The sequence below is a fragment of the Sorex araneus genome, chromosome 4, assembly GCF_027595985.1.
Source record: "Sorex araneus isolate mSorAra2 chromosome 4, mSorAra2.pri, whole genome shotgun sequence".
Taxonomy (NCBI): domain Eukaryota; kingdom Metazoa; phylum Chordata; class Mammalia; order Eulipotyphla; family Soricidae; genus Sorex; species Sorex araneus.
The window spans coordinates 110806894-110826772 of NC_073305.1; positions in this window are offsets into that span (position 1 = coordinate 110806894).

Below are 19879 nucleotides of genomic sequence, written 5' to 3' on the forward strand. Positions count from 1 at the left end.
TGTACTTGAGCGAACTCACTCCCTTGAAGGCACTTGGCAGTGGACATGCTTGCTGCCTCTGAGACACAGCAACTTAACAAAAGACCTGCGAATCACACCAAGACAGTGAAGAAACCAAGCAACAGAGAACTATAGTGTGTAGGGTGCATCTTTCACTACAGATAACTTAGCTCTTACCTGTCTATTCTTGTTTCTGGGACAAAATAGCCACAGATCCCAAACTTGCAGTAGGTATAGGGAGTATCCCCAAAAGAGTGTGACCTCTTCACCTAAGCCATCAACGACTAAGGAGTTACAAAATCCTGCCAGTGCAGGTAAAGTTCAAGGCTCTTCTGTAAGTTTGCCTTTCTTGTGAAACAACTCCTTGAATAACAGTATGATGCCCAGCTGTGGAACCATTTTGTATATGTAGTTCACTGAGTACTAGACAAATCTATTTTTCCCATAAATGTTAGCCAGGATACTATATTTTCACAACCATTTCAATCAGTTGTAAAGTTAGGCTTTACATTTTTAATGTTAAGAAACAAAAGCAGCAGCAGCAAAAAAAAAAAAACCCACCTTGCTTTAATTTCCTTTGTGGAAAACAATTGTGCATTCACTCTGCATATGATTAAGAATGCTAAGAATGAGTGTGACTTACAAACTGATGGACTATACTGTAGATTTCTGTTGCATAAGTGAGAATAAATTTATTTTCGTAAGTTAAAAATCTGAACAAGCTGGTTCTTGATGTGTTTCTTGTGTTTTTTCCTTTGGGGATTCTAGATTCTCAGATCAGAATGTGGAAGTTCAATTCTCAGTAGACAGGAGAAAGTCTACCGGCTTGACCAACACTAGAAGTTCAGAATCAAATGTCGGGTGCTGAACCCTTGGCATAGCCAGCCTCAAGAAAATTAGCAAACAAGAGATCTGCATGCCACAGTGAGGATATGTTCAATGAGCCCTAGTACAGATGAGGCAAAACTTATTGTATACCCACCTTAGGTTTTTCACCTAGACCTCAACAAAAAGAGAGACTTAATGAAAGAAAAGGTTTAACACATGCAGTACCCACCACACTAGAGAAACCTAAAACCAAGAGTGACTCAAAACAGCAGCTGAGAACTGTGGTCTATATATAGCATCTTGAACAAAGAACAATAAATCCGAGGAAAATGACAGGAAAAAATTAAGTTTCATATTTCCAAAGCAGTAAACTGTAAAGGATAAATGTATGGGTGCTGGAGAGTACAATGGATATGGTGTTTACCTTGCACACCCCTGACCCAGGTTCAATTCCCAGCATCCATATGGTCCCCAGAAAATCACCAGGAATCATCCCTGAGCACAGAGCCAGGAGTCATCCCTGAGCACCACTGGGTGTGACCCCTCTCAAGAGCTACACCACTGCCCCCCCCCCACCCACGCACACACAAGAAAAAAAGAAGATAAATTTATGAGAAGACTGACAGATTGCCCCTTACAGATTGCTCTGGTGCTCAGATACATATTTTAGGGTGACATATTCTGGAGACTCTTCATGAGACTATATAATGGCTCTATGAAATCCTTGATGAAGCAAGTTATAAATTATTGCCATTTTAGTGTTATATTAAGAGGAGAAATGGGTACAAGTTATTTTATAACAATGCATAAAGGAGATGTACCATTACTCTATTTAAGCAAGAGTCCCATCAAGGGATTTCACAGATGATAATAAACACATGATTTTACAAAGCATGTGTTTAAGAAAGAGAAAAGTCGGGGCTGGAGTGATAACACAGCAGGTAGGAGGTAGGGCGTTTGCCTCACAAGCAGCTGACCAGGGTTAGATTCCCAGCATCTCATATGGTCCCCCAGCACCGCCAGGAGTAATTCCTGAGTGCAGAGCCAGGAGTGACCCCTGTGCATGGCATCCCCGGGTGTGACCCAAAAAGCAAAAAAAAAAAAATTAAAGAAAGAAAAAAGTCTTACTCTTTACTAACACAAAAAACATTGTTCCTATTATTAGGGAATAATATAACACCACCGCATTCTTATGATGTATTGCAGTTAAAACGGAATACACAGTTAAGAATACAGATACTATACAATGATTAATTTGGGAATGAATCCATAAAGTCAGTTATATTATGCATAAAACTTGCGTCTTATTTATACTTGAGTTTATTTTCACTAAAAATTAATTTGCAAAGTTTATAATAACTATATACATTTTTAATTTAATATTTAAAGAGAAGGGAAGTTCCCAGCAGTGCTTGGAGAACCATGCAATGCTAGGGAGGCCGGAGCAAGGCCTGCACTCTATCCCTTTATTTTATTTTATTTTATTTTTCTTTTTGGGTCACACCTGGCGATGCACAGGGGTCACTCCTGGCTCTGCACTCAGGAATCACCCCTGGCGGTGCTCAAGGGACCATATGGGATGCTGGGAATTGAACCTGGGTCGGCTGCGTGCAAGGTGAACGCCCTACCCACTGTGCTATGGCTCCAGCCCCCACTCTATCCCTTTAAACCATCTCTTTGTCCTTACAGTTTTCCAGCTTCCTGAATGACATTGGGAAACTAGCTGGATCACCTACTTTAATAATAGTGTAGTCTAGATCATATTTTATATAGAAATCAAGATTCCCAACAAGGAAAAAATGTTGGTTAGTCTCCATTACCTGATGTGCATTTGCAAAACATTCAAACTACAGACAAGTTTCATGATGGGGCATCAGAGGTTTGTACTATACTACAATGATCCTGGTACACTCCTAACACAAGGCCTCTCATGGATGTCTAAGGCTGGGCATCACTAATTGAGGATGGAATTAGGAGTTTGTTGATGAATTGCCTGATATACATTTTGTTCTGTTTGTTTTTGTTTGTGACCACACCCGATAGTACTCAGGGCTTCCTCTTAGCTCTGCTTTCAGGGATCAGTTCTGGTGGGACTCGGGGGACCATATGGGTTACTGAGGATCAAACTACCCTCTGAACTATCATTCCAGCTTCTGCTTGATACACATTTTCAAGTGACACAAGCTGCATCACACTATCGTTGCAGGTAACATTCAGTGGCTTTACATATGTTTTTAGGTCTTCAGCAGCAAGAGAACTAATTCTAGGGAGTAATATCTATCACAGTGGAAACTCAAGGGAATGAATGCGTGCTCTGCATGCAGGAAGACTGGGTTCAATCTCCACACCACATGGTCCCCTAGATACCAAGTCAGAAGTAATTACTGGGCACCTCAGATATGATGTGGCAGGAAGGAAGGGAGAGAGAAAGGGAGAAAAGGAGGAAAAGAGTGATCTCTGTCCTTGTGACTGATAGGACTCTGAGGAATCAAAGCCTGCAGAAGAAGAAACAGCAGAGTACAGTGATGTATGCCAGTTTCTATTCATTGTAAGACTGATAAATAAAGATACCTCCCTGAGAAATCCTCCCCAAATATTATTCAAAGAACTGCTATTCTTCTACTCTTCTCTATAAAGGCTCTTAGTTTTCTACCTGTTTTAATTCCAAATTCATTGCCCTATAAATCTGATGAAAGCTCAAAAATGTCAAACCAAGAAGGTACAGATTTTTTCAGAAGACATGCCACATTGTATATACCATTGATGACTATCCACATGGACAGATATTTTTCATATATAAATTTTTGTTATCTGCAGAGGGTTTTACACATCCAAACTCTATATCTCTCCCAATCCATGAAGGAGAAAGTCACCACAGAGATGATTTCCCAGGTGTTCAGCATAGTAGAGGTAGACACAATTGACCTCACAATTTAAGAGCTAAAGACATAGCATGTGACTGACCTGGGTTCTATCCCTGGCATCTCATATGCTCTCCCAAGCACCCAGGCGTAATTACACCCAGGAGTAATTCCAGTGTGGAAAGTCAGAAGCAATCCCTAAGCATCACTGGGTATAATCCCAAAACAAAGAAGCAAAAAATAAAAAGAAAAGGAAAGAAATAAAGGATGGGCGGGAGGAAGGAAGGAAGGAAGGAAGGAAGGAAGGAAGGAAGGAAGGAAGGAAGGAAGGAAGGAAGGAAGGAAGGAAGGAAGGAAGGCCCGCAATTGACATCACAATTTAAAAAGCATGAATCTTGGCCTAGGGATTTGACTCAGTGAGTCGACTGCAGCCTTGAGTTAACTGCCTGGGAGCATGCTGGAACACTGACTAACATTCTTGGTGTCACAGAGCACAAGAGCGTGATCCAGGGCACATTGCACACAACCAAGTGTGTGACTACAAGACATCCAACAAAAGCAAGAGCAGGAGCCAGAGACAGCTCAATGGACTGGAATGCATGCTTTGCATACAAGAGAACCTGCTTCAGTCCTGTCACCACGAGGTCCCCTGAACACAACCCGAATGACCACTAAATACCAAGCCAGGAGTAGCCCTGAGCACCACCAGGTGTGCCTCAGCCAAATATTTATTTAAACAACCAAAAATAGAAAGATAGAAAATGGAAGAGGTGGGGGCAGGAGATATGACCTGGACTAGTGAGTGGTTTACAGTTTTTATACCTACTTAGTAGAATCTCAAGTGGAAAGCCTCAATGCATAATCCCTAAGTGCCAACCAGAACTAAGCCCTGAGCACCAATAGGGGTGCCCCCCGCCCCGTCAACCAAACCAAACCAAACAAATCATTCTTGACTGAGTATCTCTCAGACTTATAATTTAATTAGTTCAGGGCATAGTTCTTTTTTTTTCCTTTTTGGGTCACACCCAGCAATGCACAGGGGTTACTTCTGGCTCTGCCCTCAGGAATTACCCCTGGCGGTGCTCAGGGGACCATATTGGATGCTGGGAATCGAACCAGGTCGGCTGCTGTGCTATCGATCCAGTCCCCGGGACATAGTTTTAACACTGAAATTTCCCCCCAATTTTTTAGCCATTCTAATTTGCACCCTAATTTTGCTTGCATTAGAATTAGGAGAACATTCTAACGCAGGGTTTCTATCCCTAGAGTTTAGGATTTAGTCAGTCTTGTGTGTGCAAAATTTAGTAACTTGTGTTTCTACCAAGCTCCCTTGTGATGCTGATGCTGATGGTCAAGTAACCACGTTGTGAGAAGACCCAAACCAGTAAAAATAAATATAGATGTAAGCCAGACATAGAAAATTTTCTACATCGTCAACAAAAAGTGTTAAAAATTTGGTGGAATTGATAATAATATATTTTTGTTTTACTTAATATATAAAGGACTGAAGCAATAGCACAGTGGGTAGGGTGTTTGCCTTGCACACAGCCGATGCAGGTTCAAATCTTCCATGCCTCTCGGAGAGTCCAGCAAGCTACTGAGAGTATCCCGCCCACACGGCAGAGCCTGACAAGCTACCTGTGGCATATTTGATATACTAAGAACAGTAACAAGTCTCACTTGGAGACGTTACTGGTGCCCACTCGAGCAAATTGATGAACAATGGGACAACAGTGCTATTTATCTGCACTTATAGTACATCTTAATTTGGATACTAAATTTTTATCAAATATTTTTTCTTTACTCATATCAAATTTATAGTTGAACTAATCGTTTCATAAGTTCATGTAGCTTCAAATGTACTTAAACGTTTTTCAACAAGTAAATTGAGTATGAGCTTTATATTGAAATACTCAAGTCAAATAAAAATTGAGTACATGAACTAGGGTCTGTAAAATTAAAAAGCACAGATCTAATTGATTGCATTGCAGTTCTTACATGTCTTAAGTGTTGGAAAAAGTCAACTATACATACATTTCAAAAATAATCATTTTATTATTTCTTTAGTAGTTCTTTATTAATGGTAGCTATCCTGCCTTACTAATCTTTCATTTATATTGCCACTTACAGCTATAAAAGCTATAAAAGATATACAGTATTTATTTCCTTCACAATGAACTGATTCTTTGCCTTTTTCTCGGGCAAACTACTTGTTTCATTGCTTAAATTATCAGCTGATAATATGACATTTGGAATAAAAGTCTAAACTATTAAGACCACAGATGTCCAAGGAAATGTCACACTTAAAATAGTCTACTTGAGAAATTTTACACATCCTCCAAACATTGCTGCCATTATTTGGACTTTTCTCAATTCCTTTTTTTAACTTCCCCCTCCCCCCAGTGTGAAATAAGTCCTGGAGAGCTGTTATTTGACAATTGTATCTATCAGTCTCACATTTACCAGTTTCAGGTACCAGAAATTAAGTCATTTAGTCATTAACATATCTAGTGTGTTTTTTAATTTTTTTTGTTTGTCCTCCTCCTCCTGGCAGCCCCACCGGAGTAATTCCTGAGTATAGAGCCAGGAGTGAGACTTGAGAAACACCACCACGTGTGGCCTCAAAACACAACAAAAAAAATTATTGAAAATTTAGTATAAGCTAAGTTTCAGGTTAGACATTAGCACACAGACATAGGTGAGCAGAAACAGCCAAACACAAAAGAATTGGAAAGCATGAAAGAAATAATTGTGCACTTCCGTAGTCAGTGACATGAGATTTGTTTGAAAATATTTATGTCTTTTTGGGTGGGCACCCAGTGGACCAGGCTCAGGAGTGATCCCTGAACACGAGCCAAGGGAAAACCCTAATGACCCAAAAACAAACCCCCCAAATTCAAGTTTCTAAATTATTTTTTAATCTGATTTTATTTAACAAGACTTACAATATTGTTAACAGTAGGGTTTGGGGCATCCAATGTTTCAAATCCAAACCAATTCCAAGTGGTGTCAGCATCCCTCCCCAAGTTCCCCTCCCACCATTCTACCACCACCCCAACCCCCTTCCCTTTGGCAGACCCTGTAGGAGATTCTTGGAATGATCTCTTTGTGGCATAAATAATTTTCCAGGTGCTAGGAAAGGTAGTTTCAATAAGACTTTACTTACATGTTCACTGCGGATCAACTGCAACAATTTCCATAAATATTCTGTCAACTTTCAAGGGAGAAGCTCTCATTTTTGACAATAGCTAACGTCATTATCAAAGACACAGTAAAAGTGTTATCATACAATAAAATGCCAGGAAGAAATTTTATGTTCCAATACTGCATCCTTCAACTCATATGCACTTGTTAGTTCATTATCTCCCTTTGTCTCCTTAGTTTACTTATCCTCATCACAAGTAATCACCATAGGAGTATTTATTCAATGAAAACAAGGCAAATAAATAAACCAGACCCACAATGCTGCATAATTAGTTTGATCTTTAGAAAAGAAAACACTAACCATCACTAGAAGAAACTAAGAACTTGATTTTCACTTAGAATCTCAGCAATTAATATTTTGGCATTAGAAAGCAGAATGAAGTGACTTGGTAAGTGCTATGTATTATTACCATAGGATTAAGTTGTCTAGTAGATTCATCTGTTTTCATTGTGCTTTTGTTTTCGAGCTACTCCCAGCTCAGTACTGGGGAACCGGACAGAACGCCAGGGCTCTTACACACAGAGCACACACCCAGCGTCCTGAGTCATCTCCAGGGCTCTCTTCTGTTCTAGAGTTCTTAAATTTTCAAACTTAATCTTTGTTTCTTTTCTTTTTTTATATTTTATATCTTTTAATTTTTAAATAACTGTATCACAGTGAGATAGAGCATTAAAAAGCTGTTCATGATTACAATGTTCCAACACCCATACCTCGACCAAAATACACGTCCCTGCACCAATGCCCCAGTTTCCCTGACAACTACCCCCAACTGCATCCCTCTCCATAGAGGCAGGCACCTCTCTCTCTTTCTCTCTCTCTGTCTCTCTCTTTCTCTCTCTTCCCCGCCTTCTTACCCTCCCCCTCTCCGTCTTCCTTCCCTCTCCCTCTCTCCCTCCCTCCTCTCTCCTCTCTCTCTCTCTCTCTCTCTCTCTCTCTCTCTCTCTCTCTCTCTCTCTCTCCCTCTCCCTCTCTCATCCTTTGGGCTTCATTATGGTTTGCAATATAGGTATTGAAAAGTTATCATATATAAAATATAAAAATGTGGTTTTCTTTGGTGTTGCTTATCTCCCTTCCCTTTTGTTTTTGCTATTGTTAGGCCAATCAGCAATATGTACACTTATTTACATCTTTACTATGGCAGGAATAGGGGATGAGGAGTAGGGCAAGGGGTGAGGAGTAGGGGGTGGATTCCAGGAAGCATCAGCCTCAGTCTTGCAAGACAGGTGCTTTTTTACTGAGCTATTACCCACACCCAATTACTCTCTTAACAAAGTCAGTGTTATTTGAAATATTTAGTTTTTGTTTAAATGTCATGTTTTAAACTTTGGCCGTAAGAGCACTTCAACATACAGTTGAATTCATGTGCCTTTTTTTTTTTTGGCTTGGTTTGTTTCTTCCAGATGTCACCACAGCATGACTTCTGTAACACACCATTTATTTATCTAAGTCAACCACAAATTATGTGCTAAAGCTCACCACTATCTTTGTTCATTCTACCTGTTCCATTCCAAATCTCTCCTCTGGATGGAAGAGTGGTACAAGCTATTCTGATTCTACAAGAGACAAGAAAATTACATAACTAGAAATTTAAAAAGCTTGTAGGGTATTTCATCTAACTATTGGTATGTAACATTTTATCCCAGAATTTACAAGCTTAAAAAAATAATAACCATTTTATGATTTCTTATGGTTTCTGTGTTCAGAATTTGGAAGGAATCAGCCATTTCGTGCTGGCTCAGGACCTCCCATGTGGTGTCAGTTAAATAGTACTTGGGACTGGAAAGTGGGTAAATAGAGCATCTGGAGATTGTCCAGGCATCCATCTCACTCCTCCTCCTCCTCCTCCTCCTCCACCTCCTCCTCCTCCTCCTCCTCCTCCTTCTCCCAGCCCTCCCCTTTCTCTCTGTCTGGACTTACTTGAATTTTTCAAGTTTTCCACTACATGACCTCCTCAAACCTATCTAACTGCTTGCAGGTAATCTGAAAACTTCCAGAACAAGTATTCCACAGAACAAAGTACAAAATGCTAACCTTGTTTTGGCAGTTACTGCATTATTGTCACTTCTCTGAAACATTCTTGATCCAAACAGTTACAAAAGTCTGTTTCAGTGGGGGTGGTGCCAAAGTCACATTGTAAGAAGAGGTTATTCACAGAATAGGAGACTAATATCCAAGAATAGTAGAAATAAGTACTAGTAGGTTGGCTCCATGGCTTGGAAGCTGGTCTCACTTGCTGGGGGAAAAGGCAGCTCAGATAGAGAAGAGACACCAAGTAAAATGTGGTTGGAGATCCTGCCCAGGAAGGGAGATGCAAGCTGCAAGTAGACTAGAAACTGAACACAATGGCCACTCAATACCCCTATTGCAAACCACAACACCCAATTGGAGAGAGAGAGATCAAAAGGGAATACCCTGCCACAGAGGCAGGGTGGGGTGGGGGGAGATGAGATGGGGGGGAGGGATACTGGGTTTATTGGTGGTGGAGAATGGGCACTGGTGGAGGGATGTGTTTGTGAACATTATATGAGGAAAAAACAAGTTCTAAAATGTGTGAATTTATATCTGTACCCTCATGGTGATTTACTAATTAAAGAATAAAATAAAAAAATATTTTTGGCTACCAAATGCAATCACATTTATTATATTTTCTACTTGCTATGTAAGTTACTGGTAAATCTTTACTGTTCTATAGACTGGTAAGGTGTGCACTCAAAAATCTATTGCATCTTCTGGCTATCACTTTTTGCAAATATAGAATACTGTCCTCATCTTGTATGCGTGGCACAAGTTATTAATAAACTTATTGTCCTGTTAAAAATAAAAGAAGAGGTTATTCAGTGATCCAGAGTCAGGTTAGAAGAGGGCTTATTCAGTGATGGGAGATGAGTAGAAACCATTTTGGAAAATGCAATTTGCTGTCAGAGATATGTTTAACTGCTCACTCTCTTTCACTCTCTATGTATATGTAATACATATATGTTTGTGTATATATATAGTATATATATATTACCCCTTCTAATATTTTGAAAACTAGAAAATTTAAATATAATATTAAATTAGCTATAACATACCATCTTATAATATCTTACTATTAAATAATTGACACATTACACTATTTTTTTACTATAGAAGGAATAGTTACTACATATTATTAAAATACATAAGTACTTAAATATACAATGCATCCAATATATTATTTGTTATTTTATATATATGGGCCAGTGGGGAGGGTGTTTGCCTTGCGGTTCCATTCCTGACATCCCATATAATTGATTCCTGGAACACCATCAGGAGTAATTCCTGAGTGCAAAGCCAGGAATAACTACTGAGCATCACCATTTGTGGCCTTTAGGCTATATATATATATATACACACATACATATATGATATATAACACTATATATGATATATGATATATCATATGTCTTATATGTATTATATTGGCTGGGGTGGTGGTACCACAGATATGGCATTTGCCTTGCATACTGCTGACCCCAAGGACCCCAAATGGTCCTACTGAATCAACCAGGAGTGATTCTTGAGCACAGAGCCAGGAGTTAGCCTGAGCACCAACAGTACGACCCCAAAACAAAAACATAGTTATAAATTAAGATTAGACCATTTTAGTTTGAAAAAAATATGCTTCACAACTCAATGATTTGTCTCATTTATAGCTCTGTAGTATTTCAGTAGAGTCTGTAGTATTTGAATAGAGTATTTTTTTTAGAAAAACACTAGGAATTCTAGAACATATCAAGAGGGCTATATAACTGAACTACTGTATAGTAAAGTTGTAGGAATCTTAGTTTTTCTCTTCTGTTCCAAAGGTAATTTGAAATGACAATTTGATACATACCTCATTACCTTCCTTCAGTATGGATACCATAAGATTTCTAACGCTTGTCAGGAGGCATGGTGAAGCCAATCATATAATGCAACTCTAGATAAGTGTCATAATACCTTTTCCTGACAGATACCTGTGTGATCCACCCTACTCCTCTCACTTAAAAAAATGTCAGACTGAAAACAAATTAAAACGCAAATCTAAAGATTAAAGAAATCTAACGCTTTTTCATCTCACACACACACTTATATAGCATTTAACCTGACTCATCCAATATGAGGTTATAATACCATTTAATTAATTTTTTTAATATAGCAGGAGGTTACCAGTATTCCCTAGTGGTAATATTATGTGGCTTTTTACTTCTCAGTTTTTTCTGCATATTTTTGAAATATTTAATGTTTTAGTTAGAGAAAATATGCATTAAGAATAATTTTCTTTCAGGCAGGAGACATAGTATAAGGGTTTAGATACCTGCCTTGCATGTAGCCAACCAAAACCCAGGTTCAAACTCTGGCATCACATATGGTCCCCTGAACACTGTCAGGAGTCATCCCTGAGGACAGAGCCAGGAGTAGACTCTAAGTACCACTGGGTGTAGTCCAAACAATGAAAAAAAATCCTTAAAATTCTTGAAATAAGTAGTATTACTTTTAAAAATACCACTAGTTTCTGATGATGCATTAATTTATTTTTATTCATGCCTTAATAAAAAATAAAAATAATTTAAAAAATCATACAGGAGCATAGAGATAGCTTACTAAGCTGAATGCATGCTTTGCATGTGGGAAACTTGGGTTCAGTCCCCAGCACTGCATGTTCTCTTGAGCATCACAGGGAGCAATCCCCCAAAGGGAAACCGGAGTACCCCTTTAGAACCACAGGCTCCAGAATAAAAACAAATTAGAAACACAAAAATGTTACCTTTACAATGTTGTTTTATGTAGGTTCAGAGAGATGTGCATTGGGTACAATTCTTACCTTGCATGTGGCTGATCTGGGTTTGATCCCTGGCATCCCATATGGTCCCCTGAGCCTACCAGAGTGATTCTTAAGTGCAGAGCCAAGAGTAATCTCTGAGCATTACCAGATGTCGCCTCCAAAAAAAGGGGAAAAAGGAACAGAAGAAAAAAAAAAGAAAAAAAGAAAAGGAAAGAGAAGAAAAAAGATTGCTTTACTTTATTTAAATTTTAAACAACCGATATCTTTTTTTTTTCTTGACGCTTTCAAAATACCTGTACCTGTTTGACTTGGAACCTAATGGCTATATATACAATGGTTAGCATTCAGTGTTCTGCTATAATTTAGCTAACATTAGACACCAACTGTTTATCTGTAATGTCACCAATAACTTGGCATTTCAAATCCAGTTTTAGACTGAAGCTTCTAAAGTTGTGGCAGACCGCCAAACCTTCTGATGTATGGGAGAGGGAGAATATGAGTATGAAAGGTTATACTTTGGAGAATTACACAAGAGAATCATTCGTGACAGATGAAGAGACCTGATAGAAAGCATGTAGGCCAAAGTGGAAATCTGGAATTCTAAAATAAAACTTGCCAAAGTGGAAACAGCAAGACCAAAACATTTTTCCTAAAAACATGGGCCAATTTCTGAAGAGAAATTTGGGAACTTTTAGGCGGGAGGGGAAACAATCATATCGATGTAATAAGAAAATTATGAAATCTATTGGATTTATTTGGGGTTTTTCTTTTTAAATTAGAGGGGATGGTCTCCAAAAAGTGCTCAGGAATCCTGAGAAGCTCCCCCAATACAGCTCTGCAATACGAAGCCAGGGATTACAGGAAAATGTTGGGGAGTTGGGGGACTGTGGGGTGATGGGAATAAAACAGGGTAGCACACATGCAAGGCACATGCCTTAATACCTGTACTATCTCTCCGACCCCTCTTGGGAATTTTAAAATTAGACTTTGGAGTACTTGTTTTCTATATAAATCATGTAATCATTGAATATTTTAACAACTGTTATAGTTGAATTTAGAAATAAGAAGGGAAATTATATTAGCATAAGAATTTTATACATAATTGTTTAGGTATGTTACTTGTACATTGTTCAAACTCAGATTTGAAGAAAGTGGTAACCATATACATCACTCTCCCACCCACACCCTTGAAAGAAACGTTGAAGGAAGCAGTTCTTTGCTCCGGACTTTGCCCCACCTCTTGTTCCTTTCCCTGATCTATTTATCTGTGGCAAATGGAACATCTAAGGTGGAGTCCCAGAGGAAGACCCTATCCTTAATCTGTAGAGGCTGCAGTGCCATGTAGTTTAATAGCACTCCAGAGAGAATAACAACCATGTCACTACCATGAACTTGGTGGCAGGTAGAAATTAAGTTTTACCAGGTGAGCCAGAATAGCAGGACAGATTCTGCCCTCTCTTTCCCTTCCCTTCCCTTTCTTCATTGCTAAACCACTCGACACAATAGCAGAGAAGAAGAAAGAAAGAAAGAAAGAAAGAAAGAAAGAAAGAAAGAAAGAAAGAAAGAAAGAAAGAAAGAAAGAAAGAAAGAAAGAAAGAAAGAAAGAAAGAAAGAAAGAAAGAAAGAAAGAAAGAAAGAGAGAGAGAGAGAGAGAGAGAGAGAGAAAGAAAGAAAGAAAGAAAGAAAGAAAGAAAGAAAGAAAGAAAGAAAGAAAGAAAGAAAGAAAAGAAAGAAAGAAAGAAAGAAAGAAAGAAAGAAAGAAAGAAAGAAAGAAAGAGGGAGAGAGAGAGGGAGGGAGGGAAAGGGAAGGAGGGAGAGGGAGGGAGGGAGAAAGAAAGGGAGAGAGAAAGAAAAAGAGAAAGGAAGAAAGGAAGGAAGGAAGGAAGGAAGGAAGGAAGGAAGGAAGGAAGGAAGGAAGGAAGGAAGGAAGGAAGGAAGGAAAGAAGGAAGGAAGGAAGGAAGGAGGGAGGGAAGGAGGGAGGGAAGAGGGAGGGAGGGAGGAAAGGAGGGAGGGAGGGAGGAAGGAAGGAAGGAAGCAAGGAAGGAAGGAAGGAAGGAGGATGAGGAGGGAGGGAGGGAGGGAAGGAGGGAGGGAGGGAGGGAAGGAAGGAAGGAAGGCAGGAAGGAAGTATCTGAGCAAGAAAACCAAGCTGGGTATCAAAAAAGAATGAAACCTCCAGAACACAGGCAAAGTTGAGGCAAAATTTAAAAGTTGCTCTACTAAAAGGAATATATTCATCAAAATGCCCTCCAAAGTAATAAGTTCAGAAACAGCTCTACATTAGAAAATAAGTTTGAACATTTTCAGGCCAAGTCTCAAAATTTGATTCCCACTATGACATGTTTGCCCAATAGATAGGTTGACCAGTAGATAATTTTTGAATATATATTATTTAATAGAACCACTTGAATTTTGCTACATACGGTTTTTCTTGCAATTCTTCTGTTAATATCTATTGGATAGACATTATATCTATCTGATGAAAATGGAATACTTTTATCATTAAAAACTTTCTCCAATCTATATTTTTTCTTCACAGCACAGCTAGATCCATACTACATAGACAAAGGTAAATGAACACAAAAATAAATTCACTTAAATTTGAAACATTAGTTTCTGAAAACTTAAGGAACATCATAAAGAGGCACAATGTTTTAATTCTTTTATATCGAAAGATACCACTTTTTCTTTTTTCTAAATTTTTTAATTTTATTAAATCACCATGACATAGTTACAAGCTTTCATGTTTGGGTTACAATCTCACAATGATCAAACACCCATCCCTTTACCAGTGCACATTCTCCACTACCAATATCCCGGGTATATGACCCCCCCTTTCCCACCCTCCCCCTGCCTCTATGGCAGACAATATTCCCCATACTCTTTCTCTAGTTTTGGGCATTTGGCTTGCAACACAGACATTGAGAGGTCATCATGTTTGGTCCATTATCTACTTTAGGCATGTATCTCCCATCCCAACTGGTTCCTTCAGCCATCATTTTCTTAGTGATCCCTTCTCTATTCCATCTGCCTTCTCCCCTCCATTCATGAAGCAGACTTCCAGCTATGGGGCAATCCCCCTGGCCCTTGTATCTACTGTCCTTGGGTATCAGCCTCATGTTATGTTATTTTATACTCCACAAATGAGTGCAGTCCCCCTATGTCTGTCCCTCTCTTTCCAACTCATTTCACTTAGCATGAAGATACCACTTTTTCAATGTGCTAACTCCTAGTCTACAGATTTCAAGGAAGAAAGTACATTATTGTTTTTTTTTTGATTCATCACTATAAAATCAAATTCAGAGAAGAGTTATTTCTTTCTTAGCAATACAATTTTGTTTAAGTTCCTTTCTTTCATAGTTATACTTAAAAGAATCTTTACCATCTATAACATTCTTATAGGAAGAGTAATACTTAGTAAACCCAGTCTAAAAATTAAAATCTTCTTAGAAAATTTCCTCCGAGAAATGTATAAATATGCTGTGTGAAAATTACTTCAAAACTATCAATATCTGTTGCAGATATAAATTTAACTTATTCTAAAGTCAATATATTTAATTTTGTTTGGGAGTTACATCCCACAGTTCTTGAGCAGTACTCCCAACTCAGTGCTTGGGGATCACTCTTGGCAGTGCTAAAAGATTAAACTGAACCTCTTGCATGTGAAACATGTGCTCCAACCCGTGGGTTTCTCCTAGGCCCTTCACATAGTAGATTTATCTTTGTAGATAGTTCATTACTACAGTCATTTAAACTATCCAATATATTCGTTTTAATAAGGGATCATAGGATAATGACTTAATCATACACAATTTTGTTGAATAATTTAACCATCGTCAAATTGGTGTATAGCCTTAATCATTTAAAATTCAGTCCTTGCAGTTGATAAAGAAAAAGTAGCTATTGTTAACCTATCACTGTGCCTTTTCTTTAATAAAAACTGAATATTTTAGACTTTGTAGATGATGTGGTTCAAGTACTGCCAATTTAAATTTGTCATTTAAGTGTGGAAGCTGCCTACACACTCTATGGACTTTAGAGTCTGTAAACAATATATTCACTTTACTTAAAAATTGCTAACGTTTCTGTTTAACATATTAAAACAAAACAAATAGAATAAAGTGTGTTGAACCATAAACTTGAGAGATAGTAAAACAATGAGTTAATTGAAATCTTAGTTTAGACAGTTTTGCTAAAAAAGTGCTATTCTTCCTAGGAAATACTACTAATTTACTGACAGCTAACCTAAAGCCATTTTAGTAACATTCTAATTCTAACATCTGAACATTCCTGGCAGTAGATAATTTCATCTTAATGTGTTTATTATCTACAAGTGTGTAAGAATGATGATGAAACTTAGTGGACTAACATAACAACACTTTTATCTCAGTATTTGTAGGTCAGGAACAGAGAGGTAGTGTCTTAACTGGGTGCCCTGGCTCAGAGTTTCTCAAAAAATTGCAATCAAGGCTATGTTCAGGGCTTCATTCACTTCAAGGCTTGTCTCAGACAATCCTGTCCCAAGCTCAAGGACATGGTTATTGGCAACATTTGGTTCCTGGTTGGCCTTGCTTGCTATGGCAGGCTCTCATAGGGCAGAGCACCATGGCAACTTGCTGCATCAGAATAAGCAAGCAAGCAAGTGGGGCGTAGGGAAGAGAGAGAGAGAGACAGAGACAGAGATAGAGACAGAGACAGAGAGAGAACCAGGCGGCAGGGATCTTAGGGAGCCATTTTAGAAAATGACCTACCACACCCAACTTGGGAAATTCTTTTATATCTCTGAGCTTTTAATGATCTCAGCACCTCTGGAGAACTATTTTGAAAGGTTAGTGGACTTTATTTTAATATAATGTGGTCCATTTTGTACTTTACATTTTTAATGGAAATAATTTCTTATATGCATTTAGTAACAGTTGTCTGACTTTCATTTATTAGTAATATATTAGAACATCATTTTGATTGAACAAAATTAAGGGCAGTTGTAAGAAAGAAAATTGATGAATTACTAGCATCTATCAAATAGAAAACTGTAAGAACTATACTTAGGGCCTAAGAGATGGCTAGTGTGTTTGCTTTCCATATGACTAATTCAGGTTCAATCCCCAGCACCAGCATGACTGATCCCTGATGCAGAGTCAGGAGTAAGCCTTGAGCACCAATGGGAGTGGCCCACAAAACAGAAAACAAGCAAAATACCATGGTAACTTATCCTAGAAATGTCATTTGACGATGAGTAAGAAAAGTCATGCTACCATGCTTGATTTCCTCTGTGTTTTATAAATGATCCACAAATAAGCACGAAGTATTTTTACAATTAGGAAAAAAGATAAAAACATTTGACCTATTAGTTAGTTTTTTTTTTTTAATCACACCTAGCGATGCTCAGGGGTTACTCCTGGCTCTGCACTCAAGAACTACACCTGGCGGTGCTCAGGGGACCATATGGGATGCTGGGAATCGAACCCGGGTTGGCCGCATGCAGGGCAAAGGCCCTACCTGCTGTGCTATCGCTCCAGCCCCTGTCCTATTAGTTTTTAAGTGTGCCTTTTTATTTTCAACTATGATGTTGATGAGTGTCGATCTTTAACATTTATTAAAACAAAGGTCTAATCCATAATGTGTACCTTCTGAGCTTAGTGGTGCCACTTTCTTCAGGACTCCCTCAGGTTGGGTGGGGATATCCCCTCTGTAATCATATCTAGGAACATCAAGCTCAAATGTGTTTACATATACTTTTTCCTAATTGCTTGTGAGTTGAGAGCAAAATCTCTCCATTCTGTCCATCTCTAAATCCCTAGTGTTTGAGACAGAGAGAGCAGCGATCCAGTAAAGGCTTCTTGACCTGCCCTAAGAGAGCTAGTCTAAAGATGGAGGCACACACATGCCCCAAACTTTCTCTAACCTCTTTTCTTCAGCAGTAAACGGTAGAATGACTGACATGTCGCCTTGCTAGGTTTGAGTCAACATCAACTAAAGGTAAGGATCTGAGATAGGATAAGATGTCTGAAATTCTTTCCGAGGGGAACTGGTTAGTAACACCTTGCTCTGTCTTATCAACCAGTATCAAAATTCTGCTTAGGCCTCTCCCATTTTCCTGACAGGATCCAGTGCAATAGCTCCACCCACCAAGTTCAACATCAGCTCTTGCTTTGAGGTCAGCAAAACAGACCTTATTTTCTCAAAGCTTTCTCAAGAAAGCCATGTTATTAGAGTGGTGACCCAGGCTTTTGCCTGCTTCACTGTCACATTTAGAAAAAGGGCATTAAATTTTAGTCTAAGTGTTACTTAAAAAGAATCAAATTCAAATGTTAGTTCTCCAGGGAAATAAAAGGATAGATAAAAACTGAAACTGGACTGACCTTCTGAAGGTCAGTGTGTCCTCTGTGAACATTATATCAAAACAATCATATCATCTCACCATTTCTCTTCGAATCAGGGACTGATTCACCCACGCCCAGCAGAATGTTTTTTATTCTACATTTTTTTTTCTCAAAGGGAAATGCTTTCCCACACTCAGAAATGCATGTTTTTAGTCCTCTGAGTATTCATTTTATGCCAAGTTTCAAAGTTTAATTCTAAACACTTTTGTTTAATTTAAAGCAAACATTATAGCAGAAAAGAACATTATTATTTTATGCTTGGTTAATTCAAATAGTCAATCATTATTTTTATACTTGGTTGGCTCAAATAGTCAAGCATTTTTTTATGAATACTTGAGAAAATTGCTTTAAAACTGAAAGTTAAAAGAGAAGTTCTTCAATACAGTCTTTTTTTTTTTTTGAGATGACAAATGCAAGGACATGGAATCAAAGCCTTCTAGACCATTATGTTGCTACCATACTGATTAATACTGTTTATATGTTACTGAGAAAGGTGCAGGGCGAGTGGGGCTGAGGAGGGACACCTGTCAATGGCTCTGGCATTATTCCTCGTGGTACTCAGGGAACCCTGTGGGTGGCAGGAGATCAAATCTGGTTTGGCCTCGTGCAAGGCAAGTGCAGCCAGCCCACTGTACCCCAGCGCTGCCTTTCATTTTTCTGTATAATGGTCAAGTGTCAAGTGTCCCTCGTGGGAGGTCGTATAGGGGTAAAGGAGTGTGCATTCCCAAGAAGAATCAGATTTAGGTTAACCATTCTTAATAATAAATGTATAGTGGTGTTATCAGTTAGAAAGCAAATTTCTAATGGAATAGCACATTGTTTTTACTTCTCTCATCTTTCAAAAATGTATTTATTTAAAAATTTTTCCCTTTCTCTTCCCTTTGTTAGGATGCTATCCGGGAGTTGGCCTGACACTTGACTGTAGAGCTTGTGCATTGACTTGTGGTACTTAGGGGGTTATGTGCTTTGGTTGAGGTGCTTATACAGACACTCACTGGAAATCAAGCCCCTCTTTTGAAAATGGGGGCCACCCAAGTGGTGCTGAGGTTGGGCCCCTCCCTGTGATTCTCTGTAAACCAACCAGGCCTGTGGTTCACTGTGAGGGATCAAGAATGCAGTTACCCAGGATTTGCCTGCAGAAAACCTCCCTGTGCTGAGGCCTCAGGCCCACACCTAGAGGTGCTCAGGAGTCTCCAGGGCCGTACCCGTAAATGTGTGGGGGATCTTGTGGGGCTGGAGATCAAGCTGGGGTCAACTGCACACAAGGAACGAGCCTTAAGCCTTGTACCATTTTCCCTGCCCTAATTGTGGTGCTCAAGCACTTCCTAGTTACAGTGCTCACAGAGGTTGTGACAGTGCTCACATACGTGCTCTGCTAGGGGTAAATCTCCTCGCCTTAGTGTGGCATGTCTCTCCGGTTCAGTGCTTGTCAGGGGGGATCACAAAACCTCCTTGCAGGGCCCACACACCCTGCTGTGGGCAGGGGATTGCACATTGTGTGACATCACTGGGGGTCCTAGATAGCAGGACCATATGGTCATGCAGGTGGTACTGGGGATAAAATTCACAGACACCTTTTGGCAGGAAGCCATCACTTTGGCTCCTGTATTTATTCTTTATTCTTTATTCTTTCCTTTTCTTTTTTTACTGCTGGGAACTAAACCCAACGCCTCACATATGTGAAGCAAGTGTCCTATCACGGAGCTATATCCCTAAGCCCTGTGTTTATTCTTTTCTGGCTTTAGGGTTTTTTTTCCTTCCTGTATCTGCAATACTCAGATTATTCCTGATTCTGTGCTCAGAGATCACTCCTGG